Source organism: Dipodomys ordii, unplaced genomic scaffold (assembly GCF_000151885.1).
Source record: "Dipodomys ordii isolate 6190 unplaced genomic scaffold, Dord_2.0 Scaffold2, whole genome shotgun sequence".
Lineage (NCBI taxonomy): Eukaryota > Metazoa > Chordata > Mammalia > Rodentia > Heteromyidae > Dipodomys > Dipodomys ordii.
In genome coordinates this window covers 18,645,560-18,664,774 of record NW_012267218.1, presented here as the reverse complement: position 1 = coordinate 18,664,774, position 19,215 = coordinate 18,645,560, and the positions used below count along the sequence as shown (strand labels likewise).

At 37.4% G+C, this 19,215-nt stretch overlaps 1 protein-coding gene across 8 annotated transcripts in view; it reads left to right on the top strand.

Moving 5' to 3' along the window:
• The window catches only part of Nrxn3 (neurexin 3), a 1,505,050-nt gene that overhangs the window by 1,466,913 nt on the left and 18,922 nt on the right, over positions 1 to 19,215 (top strand). The window lies entirely within an intron of this gene.

Here is a 19,215-nt window from a genome sequence, read left to right as displayed (position 1 = left end):
CCCTTCTCTCTTTCTTCCTGTCCCTTTCCCTCTGGCTGTCTCTTTCTCTGTTCCTCTCTCACTCTCTTGACCTCTGCCCACCTCTCTCCTCGTACGTCTCTCCTCTCTCGTGGCTCTCTCTCACCTTCCTGGCTGCCAAGAGGTGAGCAGCTTTGTTCCATACATCCTTGGGCTCTGAGGTTCTACCTAACCAGGGCCAGCTGATGGCCGATTACGGCCTGAAACTTCTGAATCCATGAGCCACAAGTCTTCTTCTCTTGAGTATTTTCACACAGTGACAAAACAAAAACTAAACAAAATACAAAAACACAGCAGGTTGATGGAAACTGTATTTGACTAAACTCAGAGAAACTAAAGGAATATGCCTTCATTAATTTAATAACATCCCAATTAAATAGTTTTAAACCCCTAAAGTAAAAAGAAACCTTGTGAAAACTAAAGAAGATCAAATAACAAGATGTAAAATCTTTTTTTAAGTTTAATTGTTCACATCTCCTTTAGCTATAATCCCCTCATAAATTTGGGAGAATTCACCTTCAATAAATTTTCTGCTTATCACTTGGTGATTTGATTACCGAATTAGACTTGCAAAATCTTCTACTAGATGTCCATAAACCTAAGCCAGACTCCTATTTTTTTCTTTATACTTTCAGACTTTACATAAGGTTAGCCAGGTGTAGTAGATCAAGCCAGTATCCTAGAATCCTCAATACTCAGGAGGCAGAGATCTGAGGATCACAGTTCAAAGCCCCCCAAGGTAGGAAAGTCCATGAAACTCTCATCTCCAATTAATCAAAAAAAGCCAGAAGTAGAACTGTGGCTCAAGTGGTAGAGCACTAGCCTTGAGCACAAAAATTCAGGCATCATACTCAGGCCCAGAGGTCAAGTTGTAAGACCAGCAAAAATAAATAAATGGGAAAAATGCATGGTTGAAGATTTTAGAATTATAAGAATTTTTGTTTATAAAGGTAAATTGATTGCTCAAAGTTATTATCTAGTTTATAATTAAATTCTAGAAGTCCTAAATCTATGATGTCACTTTAATGGCATCTATCAAGGTTATGCAAAATAATAGTAACTGTCCAAATGTTTTCATTCCTAATCGAGATGGGGGATCCTCAAAGGAGAGTGGAAAACTCACTATCTTTCTTCCTCTGGTCATTGTTGCCACATGAGAGGCTACCACTGACTACTTAGGGATCAAATCTACAACTCTCTATCACACTGGTCACAAAGGAAGCTCAGAGATTATAGATGTGTGGCAAAGCAATTAGTAGGGGATAGAAGTTGATGCTACTGGCTCCGTAAGTATATGTTCTAGAGATGTTCCCAGAAAACAGATTGTTTGAAAAGATGAGCACACTTGTTCCCAAGCTCAAAGCCAAATTAGAGTCTGTAACAAAGCTTTCACTAATCCATGCTGAAATGAGAAAAGTCAAGACAATATAGTGAGTTTATTAAACATGAAAATTATAGACAATCCCATATTCTGAAATTTACCCTGGTTTTTGAGTTCATCTATTTTTACTTACAGCATCCTTAATTAGCAAACTAAAATATACAAACAACAATCATTCCACAGATTTTCTTCCTTTGAAGTTTATTTGGTCTGTAGAAAAAACAAATATCTATTCATTAGAAAACAGGAAGTTTGTAGTGTTCTCTCTGTTCCCATACTAGACTTAATAGGTTGTGAAGGCTGAAGACATCTAAAATTTTATTAGTAACTATTAAATCCAAGTTATTTGTTTCATTGAACTCCTAGGAATTTACTATTTTATGATGGTTTCAATTCAGAGCTTCACACTTGCTAAGCAAATCCTCTGCCTTTTGAGCCAGGCTTCTAGACATTTTAGTTCTTGTTAGTTTTGAGATTGAGTATGGCTTATACCATGGAGTAGTTGGACTCTCACCTTCCTATTTTATATTTTCTTCCATAGCTGGGATGTCTACCACATCCAGATTTTTCTGTTGAGATGGAGGCTCAACAGTCCTGTGTTGGCCTGGGACCACACAGAGTCTTCCTTATCTCCTCACTGTGAGTAGTTAGGATTATAGGCATGAGTCACAGTGCCCAGCTCTGAAGTTACTGTTCTGAGCACAGGACATATAATAGTAAAATAGCTTTAATCTTTAGTAAGAAATTCCCATCTCCTCTTTGCTTTTATGTCTCTTTGGTCATCTACCAACAATCTTCTGCTTTGTGACATTTACTCTTGAAATATTGAAAACATGACACTTAATTTAACCCAGAAAGGAGGTGTTAGACCAAGTTCACTAAGTGTTTGTCAGAAATCAGGAGTATGAAGTCCTGAATCAGGTATAAGGATTATAACTTAATAATTATCTTTCTATGTAGTGATTAATGGGTGATTTTTATTTTGTTCTTTATACTTCAAATTTCTGTGTGGAATATATATCATATTTGTAATCAGAAAGAAGGGATATATGTTATTTTGAAAGTATTAGACTGTATTGAGAAAACAACAGGGGAAATCTTGTGCATATTTATGCACTGCTACGCTAGTAATGTAAAAAAAATAGTGCATCCTTCCTTTCCATTATTTGAGTTATGATCTAAGGCCTTGTGAAGGAAGCTGTTGGAAAAATCCAAAGATTGTGCTATCAATGATAAATAGGGATCTATAGAGCTGAGCACTCCTAAATTCTCTCAGGTCAGTCCTGTTCATCAAGTGACCAGTGGTACATGGATACAGCAGTGGACATATGGTAGGCACAAGGAATCCTATAAATGGCCCATTGCCTGAAAGCTTAAATTTTGTGCTTAGAAACAGGAACACAGATAGGTCAGGAAGTCACCTTCCACAAATTGTTGGTAATGTGACGGATAGTTTTGTCATTCTCAAGGTCTGACCGCCCTTCGGTCTTAGATAGAATAGATGAATGAACATATTCCTGCCTGCCAGTAATTAAAAACTTCACGTTTCTCCCTCTCTACGTCCCTCTTCCTGTTCTCTCTCTCCCTAGATAGGGTGTCCAGCTGTAGATTAATTGAGACTCTCTTCCATGTAGGAGACATCTGTCACTGAGGCTACAAAGACTGTTTTAATGAATTAAGACATTTTATTACCTTCAATAGAAAATAATGTTATTTGTCTATCCAGTCGTTTAGTTTATCAGGGGTTTGGGGTGTCTTTTTTTTCCACGTGAAGCGTATGATTGGAGTCCACCCCTGAAGCAGTGAGATCTTTTAACAGATGTTGTTTTCCATGTCTTTACCCTTTCCCTGTGGAAATGGGGAAAAGCCTTCAACAAAAGCAATTTTGGAAGAGACAGAGAAGGTCTCCGTCATGAACATATTTTAAGAAACAGCTGGTACAACAAATGGTCCAAGTGTGAGGCCTGGGGCATCGCTATTCAAACAACAGGGTTGTTTAAAGATAAAAGCAGACACTTCCAGAAAACAGCAGGGCCTGTGATTGCTACAGTTAAGCAATGGGAGAGTTTACTCAGACTTTCTTGATTTTAATTTCTATTTTGTATCTGGGACAGTGTCTTTTGCTTCTGTAAGTGTGGAAATTTATCAGAAGTTGCTCATGAAATTGTTAGATGTTATGGGTATGGTCACACAAAACTTAGATGTTGCATATACACATATGTATAATATGTATGATAGATTTTTAAAAATTATTCTTTACTTCTAGAATGTTCTTGTCTGAGAACATCTACATGACATACAACAGGGAAGTTGATAATGCACTTAAGTTATCACTAATCTGATAAGCCATGTTTTGAAAAGGTCAGAGTTTGCTGCTAAAAGACAAAAACATTTGTGTCGGTGGCCACTAAAAATCTGATTTCATTTTTCATTTGAGACATTGGGAATCCGCTTTGTGACCTTCCCTTGTCATGACTTCATTTGTTTACTGAGCATTTTTGTTCTACAAGCACTGCCAAATGTCATTAGAAAGCTTCCTTTATCACACCGATTGCTGGAATCATTCTTTATTGTATTTTACTGCAGTTCCAATTTACAAACTGCCTGTGATTCTCCCTAGGTCAGGCATCTTACAAATGCCAATTTGTGATTATTGAACTTGATAAACAGGTTCACCCTATGAAGTGGGTTTCCTGTTGACTTTTCCTTCACCTTCTGCACTATGCTCTTTATGTTCATTGAAGAAATGCTCCGAAGAGAGTTAGTGGATATGTTGGACCGAGAGGAAATCTGACTCATTGGAGAAAGCACTAACTCTTTTTAAAAAATGATGCACACAACTCAGGTGCTGGTGGTTCATGCCTGTATTCCTAGCTACTCAGGAGGCTGAGATCTGAAAATTGCAGTTTGTTTGAAGCCAGACTGGGCAGAAAGATCTGTGACAGTCTTATCTCACAGACTCTTAACCAGCAAAAAGCCAAAAGTGGAGGAGTGATTCAAACGATACTGGCCTTGAGTGGAGATAACAAAACAAAACAAAAAACAGCCTTGAGAGGAAAAAACCAAGCATAAACACAAGACCTTGAATTCAAGTCTTAGTTTCAGAAAAGAAAAGAAAAGAAGATGACTCTTCAGTCAGCTCCAGTGTCTTCCTAACCCTGTGTGAAACACAATATTTCAGCTGATGAAGCTGAGAACTGATTCACTTTATTTTTCATTAAATGTAGCACTGTCTTTTCTAGAGCCCAATTCTAAGCAAAGTGCATTTCTCTGCAATTTTTTCTCAGACTAACTTAGTTGATGGACAACTTTTGATGTAATATAGGATAATCTGGGACTGACATTTTTCTTGAGAAAACATAATATAACAACTCAGATTTTTACAAAATATTTATTATTTTGGTTTATACGTATTTCCTGAATACTTGAATTCAGGGCTTTGTACTCTTATTTGTTTTTGGTTTGGGGGTTTGGGTTTTTTTTGTTTGTTTGCTATTTTTTTTTGCATTTTTTTGCTCAAGACTGTCACTCTATCATTTAAGCCACATTTCTACTTCTAGCTTTTAACTGGTTAATTGGTGGTTTGTCTGTCCTGACTGTCTTCAAACTGTGATACCCAGATCTCAGCCTCCTGAGCTAACATTACAAGATGAGCCACCAGCACCTGGGCTGTGTTCATCACTAATGCCCTCTTACTGGGCTTTAGAGTTATTTTTTTCCAGTTCTTAATCCTAATTCAACCTCAGTACTCAATAATTTTTTTAAATATTTTCTGGATTCATTATTTTGTTTTACTTTCCCACTCATGCTGGTCACAGATGAAGTGGTAGATTGATATAGCAGCAGTACAACTTGTGCTTCTGCACAGAAAGAAATGGAATTGGAGCAAGGAAGACCTGGAGGTTTCTCTCTGATTCATTCCTTAGCATAGATAAATAGAAGATACTGACCAGCTTAATGCTTTCCATGAACATCTTCACTTACTAACTGCTCATTGAGTGTTTCCATGCGCTGAGCATAGGTGAGGCTCTGGGAATATGAGTGCAAGCAGAAGCAGAGATGATCTTGCTGAGTCTGGTGGAGGAATCTGTCATGTAATTAATCAACTAATTTGCAAGTTAATGTGGTGACCAACTGTGGAGTGCTGTGAAGCATAGGCATTTGGTGACATGTAGCCTAGTAAGGCAAGTGACAATATGCGCAGAGAAACCTCAGAGGGAACTATATTTGAGCTGAGTAATCTGAAGTAAGTAGGAATTAACTGAACAAAGACAAAGGGAGAAACATTTGAACTTGTGCAAAATTGTAGAGAGTAGGGAAAAGGAACCAATTCTGAGAAGGAATCATTCAGAAGTGCTATAATCTCATAAGGATTTTGTCTCCGGGGTAGAAAAAAGAAATCAATGGCTTTGGGTGTCTTTTACATCATTAAGTGGGCACACATGAAAGTGGCTTTTCCTGTTCCTGAAGAGGAAGTGAACTTTGTGAAGGATAGAGAGCTAGGGAGTAAAATGCATTTACTGGAGGAATATTGTTTTATTAAATAGTTTTGACATTTTTTATATTAATTCTTACAGTAACAGGGAAGGTGATAGGAATGTATGTGTTAGACTGGAAGAGTCAACCAAGCTATTTCTAGATCCTTAAATCATAAGAACTTTACAATTTTCTGTGTAATTGTTCATTCTTTGTTCACACATTTAGAGTCTGGATATGAAACCTAACTTAAGAACGCTGATGAATGGTGGACATTTTCACATCTTGTAAAGCCCATTATTGAATTAGTCACACAATACTCTTTTTGCAGAAGCATAAATTGTCTCAACTTTGTGCTAGAGATGACAACTAAAGGCAGTAAGGGAATGGAGATCCAATATCTATCTATTTATAATTTGTAGAATCCCACCTTTTTTTCACATTCTCACCAATCTGGCCATTATCAGTTACTTTGTTGAATATGCAGTTTTAAAGTGGCTTGACCAATTCCCAATGTGCATAATGATCTTGAAGAAAATTATGCTTTATACAATCTAAGTTATTAATATTTAACCCACAATAAAAATTTAGGTTTGTGCTTGCTTCTATATTTGAAATAACACCTGGTTTGCATTAAGACAATACATAAAAATGATAGTGGGAGAGGAATAACATTTTTCCATAAATAATGGAAATAATAGAAAACATATTGTAGAGGATCTGTCCCTACCACAAGAATTTTCTAGCTTTCGATGGCTAAAAGCAGCCCAGTACTGAATTGGAACTTACGTATTCTATCAGCTAGGGCACAGCAGGTTTTTTTTCTGTCTGTCATTGACCATGCTTGGTCACTCTCTGCTTATAAAAATCCATCACTTTGGCTGCTGATTGCTTTTCATAAGATTACTGCTGATTACCATTTAGATGTGTTAAGAGACATAGCACATTTTATGGAGTCAGGAACCAGTAGCCATCAAGGTCAACAATAGTAGCCTGCATCTGTTATAAATGAAATCTTTCGTTGCCCACTCAATGATCAATATATATGCTTCATTCTAGCCTGTGAACTTTTTCCTTCATCGCAAGCAATTGCTAGTGAGTGTCTTTTCAGTAGAATACAACCGAGTTAGGGTAACAATATCATCTACACAGCCAGCCTACCGTGGCCACAGAATCCGATGACTATTTTTAATGAATATGAGGTGCCTGCATATCCACAGTGCTGCTTACTGTATTTCATTACAATGTATTGCTTCACTCAACATCCTCTGAATGGAAAAGATATGCTCTGCAGCTTCAAATTGAGGTATTTCCTCCAAGCAGGGCTTGTTTATCTGTCTGCACCACACTTGGACCATTTGAAAGCCTGGTGATGAGGTTCATTCAGGCTGTAAAAATGTGTTGAGCATCATGGCTGCTTCCTTCACAATAGTCTGGTATGGACCGGTGGAGAAAGCCATTGTTACCAGACAAATGAGAGTCTATTTGCCTCTGGTATAACTTGTCCAGAGAATCTGCCTTATTTTAGAATGAATAAAGTTCTAGGAAGACATTAAGGTAGATAGTACCTCATATGTAACTTTGTGAGACTTTCACAAGCTTGCAAAGAGCAGAATTAGAATGTAAAATGGTTTATTTCTGGAAAATGAAAAAGAAAAGATGCATCATATTTATTTAAGATCCTTTATCTGGACGGTTTGATTATGGGCTTGAGAGAAATGCTCTCTAATTCTAAATATTGCCCAAAATGTCTTTGCTGTTTAAAAACTTAGAAATAAAGCAACCTACTTTCTAGATTCATACTCAGTGGTAAAACCCCAATTATATGTGTAACTTGTATGTTAGAGGACTTGAGCAAAAGAGAATAGCTTGACGTTTCTCTTAGCTTTCATCATTACAACAAACTAGCTGAGAATATCACTCAAAAGGAGGAAAGGTTTACTTTGGCTATTCTTTTCTGAGACCATAGGTAGTCCATAGTTAGTTGGCTACATTTTTTAGGGGTCTGTACTGGGGAGGAATGGTTTGATGGGATGCATGTGTTGGAGCAAAGCTGTTTACTTTGTGGAAGATAGCAAAGAGAAAGCAAGGGGCTAGAATCCCAGTTACCTTTTCAAGGCACACCCCTATGTCCTACCTTCCTTACAACAGGCCACTCCTAAAGCCTCCACATCCCTCCCTTTCCTCTCCCACAATAGAGCACAACAGGCAGACAGCCAAGGCTTTGCGGGGGGGACATATATGATCCAATAAATCATAACAATATGAGGCTTTTCATCTTCTACAACTAAGTAGAAGACAAGGCTGATGGGGCTTAAGCTCAATGCCATTCGTCAGAAAAAGGGAAGTTGAAATCTTGGCTTTCTATTCAAGCATAATTTTTTAATGGAGGCATACTTGTCCTCTTTCAAAACATAGTCTGAGTTAATATAGACAAAGTCTTGGTGGACTAAGCTACAGCCAAATTCGTAACTTATTTCTTCCACGAAGACAGACTGAGTTAGTAAACTATTTCAGCAATTTTGTGAGCTTTCCATGTTATTGGGTACAAGGGATGTTTAATAACTGTCTACTTCCTCTTTCCAGTCCTCTTTCTCATTTCCTTCAGACTGATGGATGAAATGGCAAGAAGGTTGAATAAACGCACTCCCCCCCCTACCCTCCACCCATGACACAAGTATTAAATTGACAGATAAACTCCAAAGAGATTCCAGTCCATTTCATGGAAATATTGAGATGGGGTCTTTAAGGGTCAACAGTACTATTAGAGATAGAGCCTACCAGGGAATCAAGGGGAAAAATGAAGGGAATGTGTAGATTCACTAGGAAATTTTGGGTGCTGAGATCATTTGAAGAAAAATGCTTGATTTCTCACTAGCTGTGTCACGTTGCTCAAAGGGACTAGAAACTTAAACTTGCTCTGAAACTTAACAGGACTGCAGACCCATTGTTATCAGCACCTTTCTCTCTTTTGCATAATCTTGTTGTGCTACTCAAGAACTAATGAATAAGTGTTCCCCCAAAAGAAATGGCCAAGAAATGGCCATGCACCACATTGTAGAAGAGCTGTGTAAGCCTAGAGGGTTTCCCTCATGTGGCATGGGGAATACTCCCTCTGGTTAGACAAAGGTAGGCAGATTGTCCCTGTGCTTCTGTAATCATGAAAACTCAGAATTTGCTTCCATGTATTTCTTACAGACCTTATTTCTACATACCTAGGCATCTTGTACTGTTCTATTTTTATCTTGCAAACATGGGAGTTTTCCAATTTCATTTACTATATCTCAAGGATGGAGTTATTTTGAGTCAGGTACAGGCACAGCTCTGCTGCTCTTAGCAACAGTGAGGATGAATTCTCACTGTTTGTCCCTATGATTCGCAAGAGACTAGACAAACCTGATAACTTGGCTACTGCAAAATATTCTACCACAACAGCACTCATAGTGTTTCAGAAAGATGTCAACTGTAGCCAGATTGCATTAGGCACTTAAAATACTATTTAAGATTAGTTTTATAGCTTGCTAAACTTGCAGTCAGAAGCAGATGCACCATCTAGTTTACAGCTCACTTTGCTTTTTGTTCTTTATGTCATCTATTATTTCCTCCAAATATCAGAAGGGGGTATTCTCTCTCTCTCTCTCTGATCTCTCTGTGTCTCACTCTAATATGCACATATTTATATGTATATTTCATAATACTGGAGAATTTCACAAGCATTTCTTACTTTCTTCTACTTATATTAATGATTTTTTTTTTGTTGGTCATGGGGCCTGAACTCTGGGCCTGGGCGCTGTCCCTCAGCTCTTCAGCAGCTCAAGGCTAGCGCTCTACCACTTGAGCCACAGCACCACTTCTGGCTTTTTCTGGCTTTTTCATGAGACTCTTTATCTCCAATTAACCACCAGAAAACCAGAAGTGGTGCTGTGGCTCAAGTGGTAGAGCTCTACCTGTAAGCTGAAGAGCTCAGAGACAGTGCCCAGGCCTAGAGTTCAAGCCTTACAACTGACCAAAAAATAAAATGAAATAAAATAAAAATAAAAATAATTTTATGTACCCAATACATCATGAGATTTCTGTCAGGCTCAAAAATATATTAAAAAATATATATCCTTCCATGTCTGATAGCAGTACTAACTGGAATTGCACATAGGGACACCAAACTTGACTTGTGAAAGAAAAATTAATTTGTTCTCTTAGATTAAGTATTATGAATGAACTTATCAGATTAAAATACATAAAATCCATCCAGTCAATCTTGCTCTGTAATATAGTTTTTAAACAATTCTAAAAATATAAAGAGAAAACACAAAAAACTAAGCTCAGAAGAAATTTAGGATTAGCTGGCTAGAATAGATAAAGGAAATTGGAATCCATGCGACTAATAGGCTTCTCTATTAATGTAGCACCATGGCACATCTTTTGTAATAGAAACAAGGCTGAAATAATAAGTTATTTGGATCACATTAATTAACATCCAGCTCTCTTAGATTTGCACCTAACGCTGGGTTCATTTCACTGGTGCTGATAAATATCAAACTTAACATTATCTAGCCACTTTTTATCAGAGTAAAATATGTTTTACATTGAAGGCCAGTTTTAATAATGAGCTTTTATATTAATTCAGATAACTATAGATAGTCAAAGAATGAATTAAATTCTGGTGAGCCAAACTACAATGTTGGTCATAGTAGTAATGAAAATTTATCCTTTTTGTTGTTTTTGTTGTATAGTTGCCTCCTAAGTATACATAGAACTCTAGAGTTCATAAGGCATTTAATAGGTATTAACTTCTTATCTTATTCTTGTAATCTTCTAAAATACTTGTAGCTTAGGATTCATGGACAAAAATCTCCTGAATATCTTGTAGAATTTTATTTGCCTGAGCATTTTCACTGGGAAAGAGCAGGCAGTCTTCATCAGATTCACAGTATTGTTTCTTAGGAGGAGAGAATGAGAAACATATATATATATTTTTTTTTGAGAAACATATATTTTTATTTTTTCCCCATCCTGAGGCTTAAACTCAAGGCCTGGGCACTGTCCCTGAACTTGTTTTTGCTCAAAGCTAGTGCTCTACAATTTGAGCCACAGCTCCATTTCTTGGTTTTTTTTTGTGATTAATTAAAGATACCAGTCTCACAGACTTTTCTGCAGGTGCTAACTTTGAACCACTGCCCTCAGACCTCAAGCCTCCTTCTAAGATTACAGGAATGAGCTACCAGCATCCAGCTGAGAAATAATTTTTAAGATTAAGGCAACTCCCAAATGTTCATCACCCAAATCCTTAAAATGACACTGTATCTATTCATGTACCATTATAAAGGAGCCAATGGCTGAAAAGTTTTAAAATTTTAATTGACCTATGCTCTCTTTTTTAACTTAAAGATTTAAATTGGTAGTTCAATCATATAATTAAATTGAATGATTATGCAAATACAGCACAATATTATTATAATTGGATCTTTTGGAATGAAAATCATCCAGGTGTCCAAAACTCTTTGCAATCTCAAGCAACCACCTTAACATATATCTGCCAAGTAACAGCATCTTGTAGGTAAACAGGCGGAGGGAAACTGTGCTGGCCGCTTTCCTCCAAAAAATACACATCACAGAACTTGTGCCATGTAGCACGTGCATACTCCTAGAACTTTCCCTGCAGTTTTATAGACAGAATTTTCCCCGCAACCACTATAATATTATCAAACTGCTCCTACCCCTTAAAAAGAAGTAAGAAAGAAAACACAGAACTCCATTGTTTCTTTACCACTTCTGAAACTTAACCTTCCTAAATGGAAAAGCTAATTCCATTGCAAAATGCTGTCATTCCACCCACAGTCCATTCTGTTCATTTTCTTCTTTGTGTCGCTACCACTTTCCTCTGTTCTAATAAGTAATTCCCACATAGAGCACCTCTACCTACTCAATGGGCAGAAAACATGTGATAAGACCTTCTGATTCTCCTGTAGTATGATTGGGTTCTTTTAACCTTTCCATTTCTTGAAACAACCATTTAACTCTATATTATCATTTAGTCCTTGGCCTCACTGCTAAAGATGTAACATTTTACATGAAAATGTCACTTTTGACAGTATTTTCTATCTCCAAAAGGTAGCCATGCATTTATTCTTTTTATTGTTCTAGGAACATTCAGTACTATACCAAAAAAGGAGGGGGGGTGTTGAGGGGAAAAAACCACAACATAGTGTCAGTAATTGAATTTTTAGGAGTCATTTAGGGATAAATATTTTGAAAATAATAAAGTCAATACCCAATGTTCACATATAATTTCCAGCTGGACTTTAGTAAAAACTTTCAGTAGCCACAGAATCAGGCATCCCACAGCTTCTTTGGCACCTTTGCCTTTTTTACCCCTTTTTTCAGAGGACAAACAGAATCACAATGATTTTCTCTATCACAGAGACCATCTCAGAGGTCTTTATAAATCAAACTGATCCACTGCACAGAGTATAGGTATTACAAAACATAGTGCGGGATCATTGTCTGGATTAGCCATTGACTAAGGGGTTCACAATTGTCTTTATAAGCAAAGCTAGTTTGTGATGCTGTGTGAAACATAAGGTTTCAGTACTAAACTAAACCATTTCCCTGTGCAAAACTGCATGGATTTTCTGATTGATCATCATAACAATCACACAAGACACCTGATATTGACAGCAGAGTCACATAGTGGTATCAGACTTTGCCACTGTTAGAGGATCCAATTTATATGGTGACCTGAATGGAATAGCCAAGCTTTTGCTGTGGATGTTTTATTTTGAATTATACACCTGTAGCCAGTTTCAGAACTCTTGATCATCTACAGTTGTTTTGCAAGTTACCACAACTTTTTTTTATCATAGAACAGATTGTAAGACTTCTAGATAGAGAAATAAAGGAGAATGTAGTTATTCCCCTTACGAATGTTCAGTTGGATACTATCTACAGTTCAAAGAGCTTGGGCTGAAATGGTTCTATGTGTTGGAAGGAACCCATTTGGGCAGATGACAAAGAAGGATGCTAACTGTAGTCCCTAGCCCTTGTTTACATAGCTCAAGGCTATCTTTGCAGGTGGCTTCTCTACAGCCCCCATTTCCACAGGTAGAACTGGAGAGTCAAGCTGAATGGCTCTCATTAAACTCATGCCAACCTATATTCCATGCAACTTAAGGTCGATAAAACCAAGAACCCTTCTTCTCTAGAAAATGTTCTGCTTTTTGAGTCTAATCTAGTTTATGAATAGATTCCATTTGTTGTTCTTGAAAGTAAATTCTATGTAGGTTTCTTTGTGTTTGACCATTATTATGATAGAAGTTCTCCCACAGAGAAATTGATTCACGCACCTTCCTAGTACAGATGGATAATTGTTGCCTTGTGGTCTCTTATTGCCTTAGATTGAGGGCTCTAGAGAACCTCCCTATCTGAACATGATCACAGCACAGAGGATAGAAGGGCAGAGCTTCCCTAGCAATAAAACTCAGTCATGTCTAACACTTTCTCTTAAAATCTGGAGTTTCTAGATTGAAAAATTGTCATTATTTCCATCAGTTATCAATAATTCCCTGACCCATCATCTCCTATGTCATCATCTTTGAATCCATTTTCCACTGCTATCTCATATCCATATGGACTCTCACAGTGGCTAATCTACACAGTGGGAAATCAACATTCAAATATACATCCTAGAAGTGGCACTGTGGCTCAAAATAGTAGAGCACTAGCCTTGAGCTGAAGAGCTAAGGGACAGCTCCCAGGCCCAGAGTTCAGTCCCCACAACCAACAACAACAACAAAAATAATAATAATAAAATCAAATATACATCCTTAGATTGCTATTCTCTCCAGAAATCCATATATGTGACATAATATATAACTTTCTATACTTTTTCTAGATTTTTGTCATTTCACTTTAAGAGACAGAAATTTCCCTTTTTTTTTTTAAAGACCCACAAAGGTAAGAGGTGTTGTGCCAGTGCTGGGGCTTGAACTCAGGGCCTCAGTCTCTCCTTTAGGTTTTGTACTCAAGGCTGAGACCTTACTACTTGAGCCACTTGTACACATCCAGCTCTTTGTTGATTCATTGGAGATAAGAGTTTGGAGGGTTTTGCTGATTTCTAACTGTGATCTTCAAATCTCACCTCCCTAAGTAGCTAGGATTATAGGCAAGAGCCACTGTCATTGAGCTGTAAAGTGCTTTTTAAGTTGTTTTTGATTCTTAAGAAAGGCACACCAGGGGCCAGTGGCTCACTCCTGTAATCCTAGCTATTCAGGACTCTGAGAGCTAATGCTCACAGTTTGAAGCCAGCCCAGCCAGAAAAGTTCCTGAGACTTTTTTTTTTTTTGTCAGTTGTGGGGCTTGACCTCTGGGCCTGTGCACTGTCTCTCAGCTCTTCAGCTCAAGGCTAGCACTCTACCACTTGAGCCACAGCCCCGCTTCCAGTTTTCTGGTGGTTTATTGGAGATAAGTGTCACAGACTTTCCTGTCCAGGCTGGCTTTGAACCATGATCCTCAGATTTCAGCCTCCTGAGTAGCTAGGATTACAGGCATGAGCCACCAGGGCCCAGCCGTGAGACTCTTATCTCCAATAAACTACTCAGAAAAAGCCAGAAGTGACTCTGTGGCTCAAGTGGTAAGAGTGCTAACCTTGAGCACAAAGAGGCTCAGGGACAGTGCCCACCCAGGCCCTGAGTTCAAGCCTCAGGACTAGAAAAAAAATAAGGTAAAAAGGTAACATCAAACATCAGTTTCCACTTATGTAACAATATAATGTTCAGGAAACAGTACTACAATTTATGTGAGGTATTCAGCAAATGACAGTCATGATTTTTTAACAGGTTTGTGGTCCATTAATGCTTCCCTTCCTTATGTCACTGAGTTTTGTTTCTTTTTTTTTTCAAAACATTTATCTTACCTAACCTTTGTGTTTTACAAGCACTAAAATAAGCACAGGAAGTTTAAATCATTTATCTGAAGTCATACTACCAATAAGATTGTCCCCAAGTCCTGTTCTCAGTGTTGAATCTTTTCCTGCACAGTCAGAAGAGCTTTCTTTCTGGAAGCTTCACTTGTTAGTAAAACATGTAACCAGAATGTGGAAACAGACCTAGTAACATCCAATTTTACTTAGTGCAATGGTTTCTCAGAAAACATATTGAACAGATAATTCCCATCTCTTTCTCTCCCTTTGGGCCACTGAAAGCGAATACCACTGCTTTACAAAATTATTCTTTTCACCACTAATAGTTCTTGGATGTCATGTAATAGTATCAGAGAGTTTTTCTCTAGAGACTTCCACTTAGCTAAGTCCTTGCTTTTGGTTTTCTTTCCTTCTGAAATAGACTTCGGGATGGTGGGTTCATCAAATACTTTCAAATATGAAGCTAAAACACAAAGACATTTGCCAACCCTGCATACAGTTCCTTCTGCCATTGTGTACCCATCAGCCAATCCTATAAGATAAGCTGCCAAATGTCTTCATATTTCAAGAGTGCCTTATATTTTTATTATACATATTTGACCTTTCACAGAAAGAAAGAGTAGTAATAGGGCTGGGAAGATGGCTCAGTGGTAGAGTGCTTGCCTTGCATGCCTGAGGCCCTGGGTTCGATTCCTCAGCACTACATAAGCACGAAGAAAAAAGCTGGAAGTGGCGCTGTGGCTCAAGTGGTAGAGTTCTAGCCTTGAGCTGAAGAGTTGAGGGACAGCGCCCAGGCCCAGAGTTCAGGCCCCACGACTGGACCTAAAAAAAAGAGTAGCAATGACCTGCCACTATCCAAACTTCTTGCCAATCATGTGACAGTGGTTCATACCTGTAATTCTAGCTGCTCAGAAGGCTGACACTTGAGGATCATGGTTTGATACCAGCCAAGCCAGAAAAGTCCCTGAGACTCCAGTGAATCAGCAAAAAGCTAGAAGTAGAGGTATGTTTCAAGTGGTAGAGTGCCATCCTTGAGTGAAAAAGCCCACTGAGAGCCTAGGTATCTGAATTCAAGCCTCCGTATTGGCACCAACATACACATACACACATACATGCATGCACGCAGACACACATGCACACACATTCTACCAAGTTGGTGAAGACACTTAGAACTGTCCCTAGTGAACTGTTTATTGAATTATATTTTCTGTGAAATGCGTTATTACAACATCTGCCTTAAAGAAATTAGCACAAAGGATCCAAGCAAGAACAGCCTGAGGCCCTGCAATTTTGTAAAAATAATACTTAGACATTTCATGAGTTTTAAGTTTTAGCTTTCAGCACTACCCATCCATTTGGGAGAAAAAAAAATGACCTTTTAGCTAACAGCTTTGGAAGAAATCTCACTGTAGATTAACACTCTGAAACAGGAATGAAATTAATGAGCAAATTTCTCACAGGGAACAATTGCATGTGAGTTCGTTCCACTTGTATTTCCAGACAGAGAATGTAAGACGTTTGGCGAGTTTCACCATGCTGATTTCCTTAATTAAAAGTAGCGCAGTTGCTAAAAATAGAACCGTTAATGTTTCTGGAGTCTTCTTTATTTTTTTAAATCACTACCTCATATGGTCATCATATGTCAGAGTAAGCCTTAAAAATCAAGTCATTTATCCATCTGAATCAGCCTTTGCAAACTATGCCATAATCAGCTCACTCTTACCAGGGAGAGTCTTAGGAATCCCATTGAAGAAAGATGACTGTAGTATAGCCGAGGAGATATTTAAGTGCACCAGATACCCTCTGGTGCTTCTGTTAAGAAAGGTGTTTAAAATTCTGGTTTCTAACACTCATTTCTGGCTGTGCCTTTATTCACTCTTTAACACAATGGTTAGACACACATGGATTGGAAGGCTTTTGTTTTGTTTTTGTTTTGTGCCCCTACAGAGGCTTGAATTTAGGGATTCGTGCACTACCACTTGAGCCACAGATCCACTTCCAACACTTTACCAGTTAATTGGAAATGAGTCTCAGGGACCTTTCTGCCCTGGCTGGTTTCAAACTGCAATCCTTAGATCTCAGCCTCCTGAGTAGCTAGGATGACAGTTGTGAGCTACTAGTACCCAGTGGGCTGCAGGTTTTGAAGGAACACTAAAGGAACTGATTCCTTTATCTTCTGAATTTGAGACTGTACTGTCAACTGCACCTATTCAACACAAGGACTTATTTCTTCATGTCCTGCAATAATTACTAGAGCTAACCTTTTGGAGGTTGTCAAAAAAACAGCAAAAAAGATGTCATTTCAATTAAAATGTGTTGGCTTTATTTGTGATTTCCAGTATCAGGCAACATCTATCCTATTTTCCTATGAAACATCATAAGCAGAGCAGAATGGCTTTAGAGGCTTAAAAGTAATGAAAAAAAACAGAAACAGGGAGAAAAATGTAGCTTAATCATTTCAAAGTTGTCTTCTACTGTTTAAACAGAAGAAACTTGTAGTGCTAGCTCAAGTAAGCTCAGCCCTTCCAAGTGGTTGCACAGTACTATGGATCTCTTTTTTTTTTTCTTTTAGACCTAGTCTATTTCAAAATTCTCTCTAGTTGTATGACTTAGTCCAACTGACTGTGTTCTGATTTGGTATTTTCTTCTGAGATCTCCACCCCTAATAGCCTCATATCAGACCCGAAAAGAAACACATGGGGCTGTCTTCCAACATTTAATTTATAGAGCCATTGATAGATTAGGATAACATATGAATGACAATCATATGAGATTGAAATGATACTTCAGGACCACAGGAAAGTCACCAAGTCATTTAGACAATTATAATCGATTCCTATTTTAACAGATTGCTACTTTAGTAACTGATGCTTCTTCTGTAATAACTCTGGAATAGATAAAAAATACAAAAGCATTTTATTGTGTGGTCCTAAATTCCATACATTAGAAACTATTGCAAATTACTGGATAATTTATGATGTGTCTGTGAGGTAATTATTCTTCCAGTAATATTGGAAGTATGAATCATACGTATATGCATGCTTAAAATAATGCTTTTATATCTCATATTCCTCTGATTGGTTGACTCAATATCTAGTGAAGTTTACCTCCATTTTACAAGCAAGAGAAATTATGATATATTTCAGCTAACAGAAGTCGTATCACAGCTGAGTCTATAATCCAGCTGGAACTGAAAGTCTAGTCCTCTCCCCCTAGTCTTTAACTAAGATCCAGTTATACAATCTTTTGAGATTAAAGGACAGTCACAATCATGTACTTACAATGCTATTTCCAATCCTGATTTTATTCAAGAATCCCTTGAAGAACTTTTAAAAATTAATGCAGATACTTTCATATTTCCTGCTATCTATCCCTATTGCTTTTAATAAAGACTGATTTAGTAGGCAAGGTTAGGTGGCCCTGAATCTATGCAGCAGAATGAACTATTATTAGAGCCCCTCTAAATATCAAATCATATTGTAAACTCAATGACTTAAGTCATACATGCATACAAGTTTAAAATAAATGTATAGAGAGCTAGGACCTCCAGTGGAAATTTTTCTGTACAAAGCGTTTTGTACTTTTCTGTACTTAGCTTTGTTGTAGTTTCCCATATTCATGGAGAATGGCCTTTTTAAAAATAAAACAAAAATATCAATATATACTTTTAAGTGGCATGTGATTTAATATAAAAAATATAGAGTGGCTTCTTAACTTCCTAGTTATATAACTTTGGACAAATTACTTAGTCTATGAAGTCCTGGTTTACTGATGTACAATATGTAATTCTAATGGTTAAATGAAATAAAATCCCTAAAGTGCTTGCAAGTACTCTGGAAAGGAGTAAGTTCTCATTACTCTTAGGATCATTTCTTTCAGAAGTAGGCTTCTGGTAAATTAATGTTTTAACTATATAATTATAATTTATCCATAATTGTAATTTCTTTTCTTTCTCATTCTTCATATTTGTGAAGAAATCACTATGCCAAACTTTTTTGTGTTTTAATTGTATGCATTTGCCCCAGAGCATCTGTCCAGACTAATTCAGAGATACATATCTATTGAGCTTTTGGAATAACTAAGAAATCTCTTATATTCCCTCCTTTAATATGCATTCTATTAGTTTTAAAACTTAAAAACAATCTTAGGATATCTGTCTGTTCAGGAACCTTTGCTATTTTCTCTCTTGAAAACCAGTTGCTAGAAGCTCACTTAAGCTACATACAGTTGAAAATTACAGACTCATGCCTGTAATCCTAGTTACTCAGGATGCTGAGATCTGACAATCTCAGTTTGAAGCCAGGCAGACAAATCCAAGGGAATCTTTTTTTTTTTTATTTTATTTGTGAACATGCTGTACAGAGGAGTTACAATTACATGGGCAGGATAATGCATACATTTCTTACCAAGCATTGCAGCCTCCTCC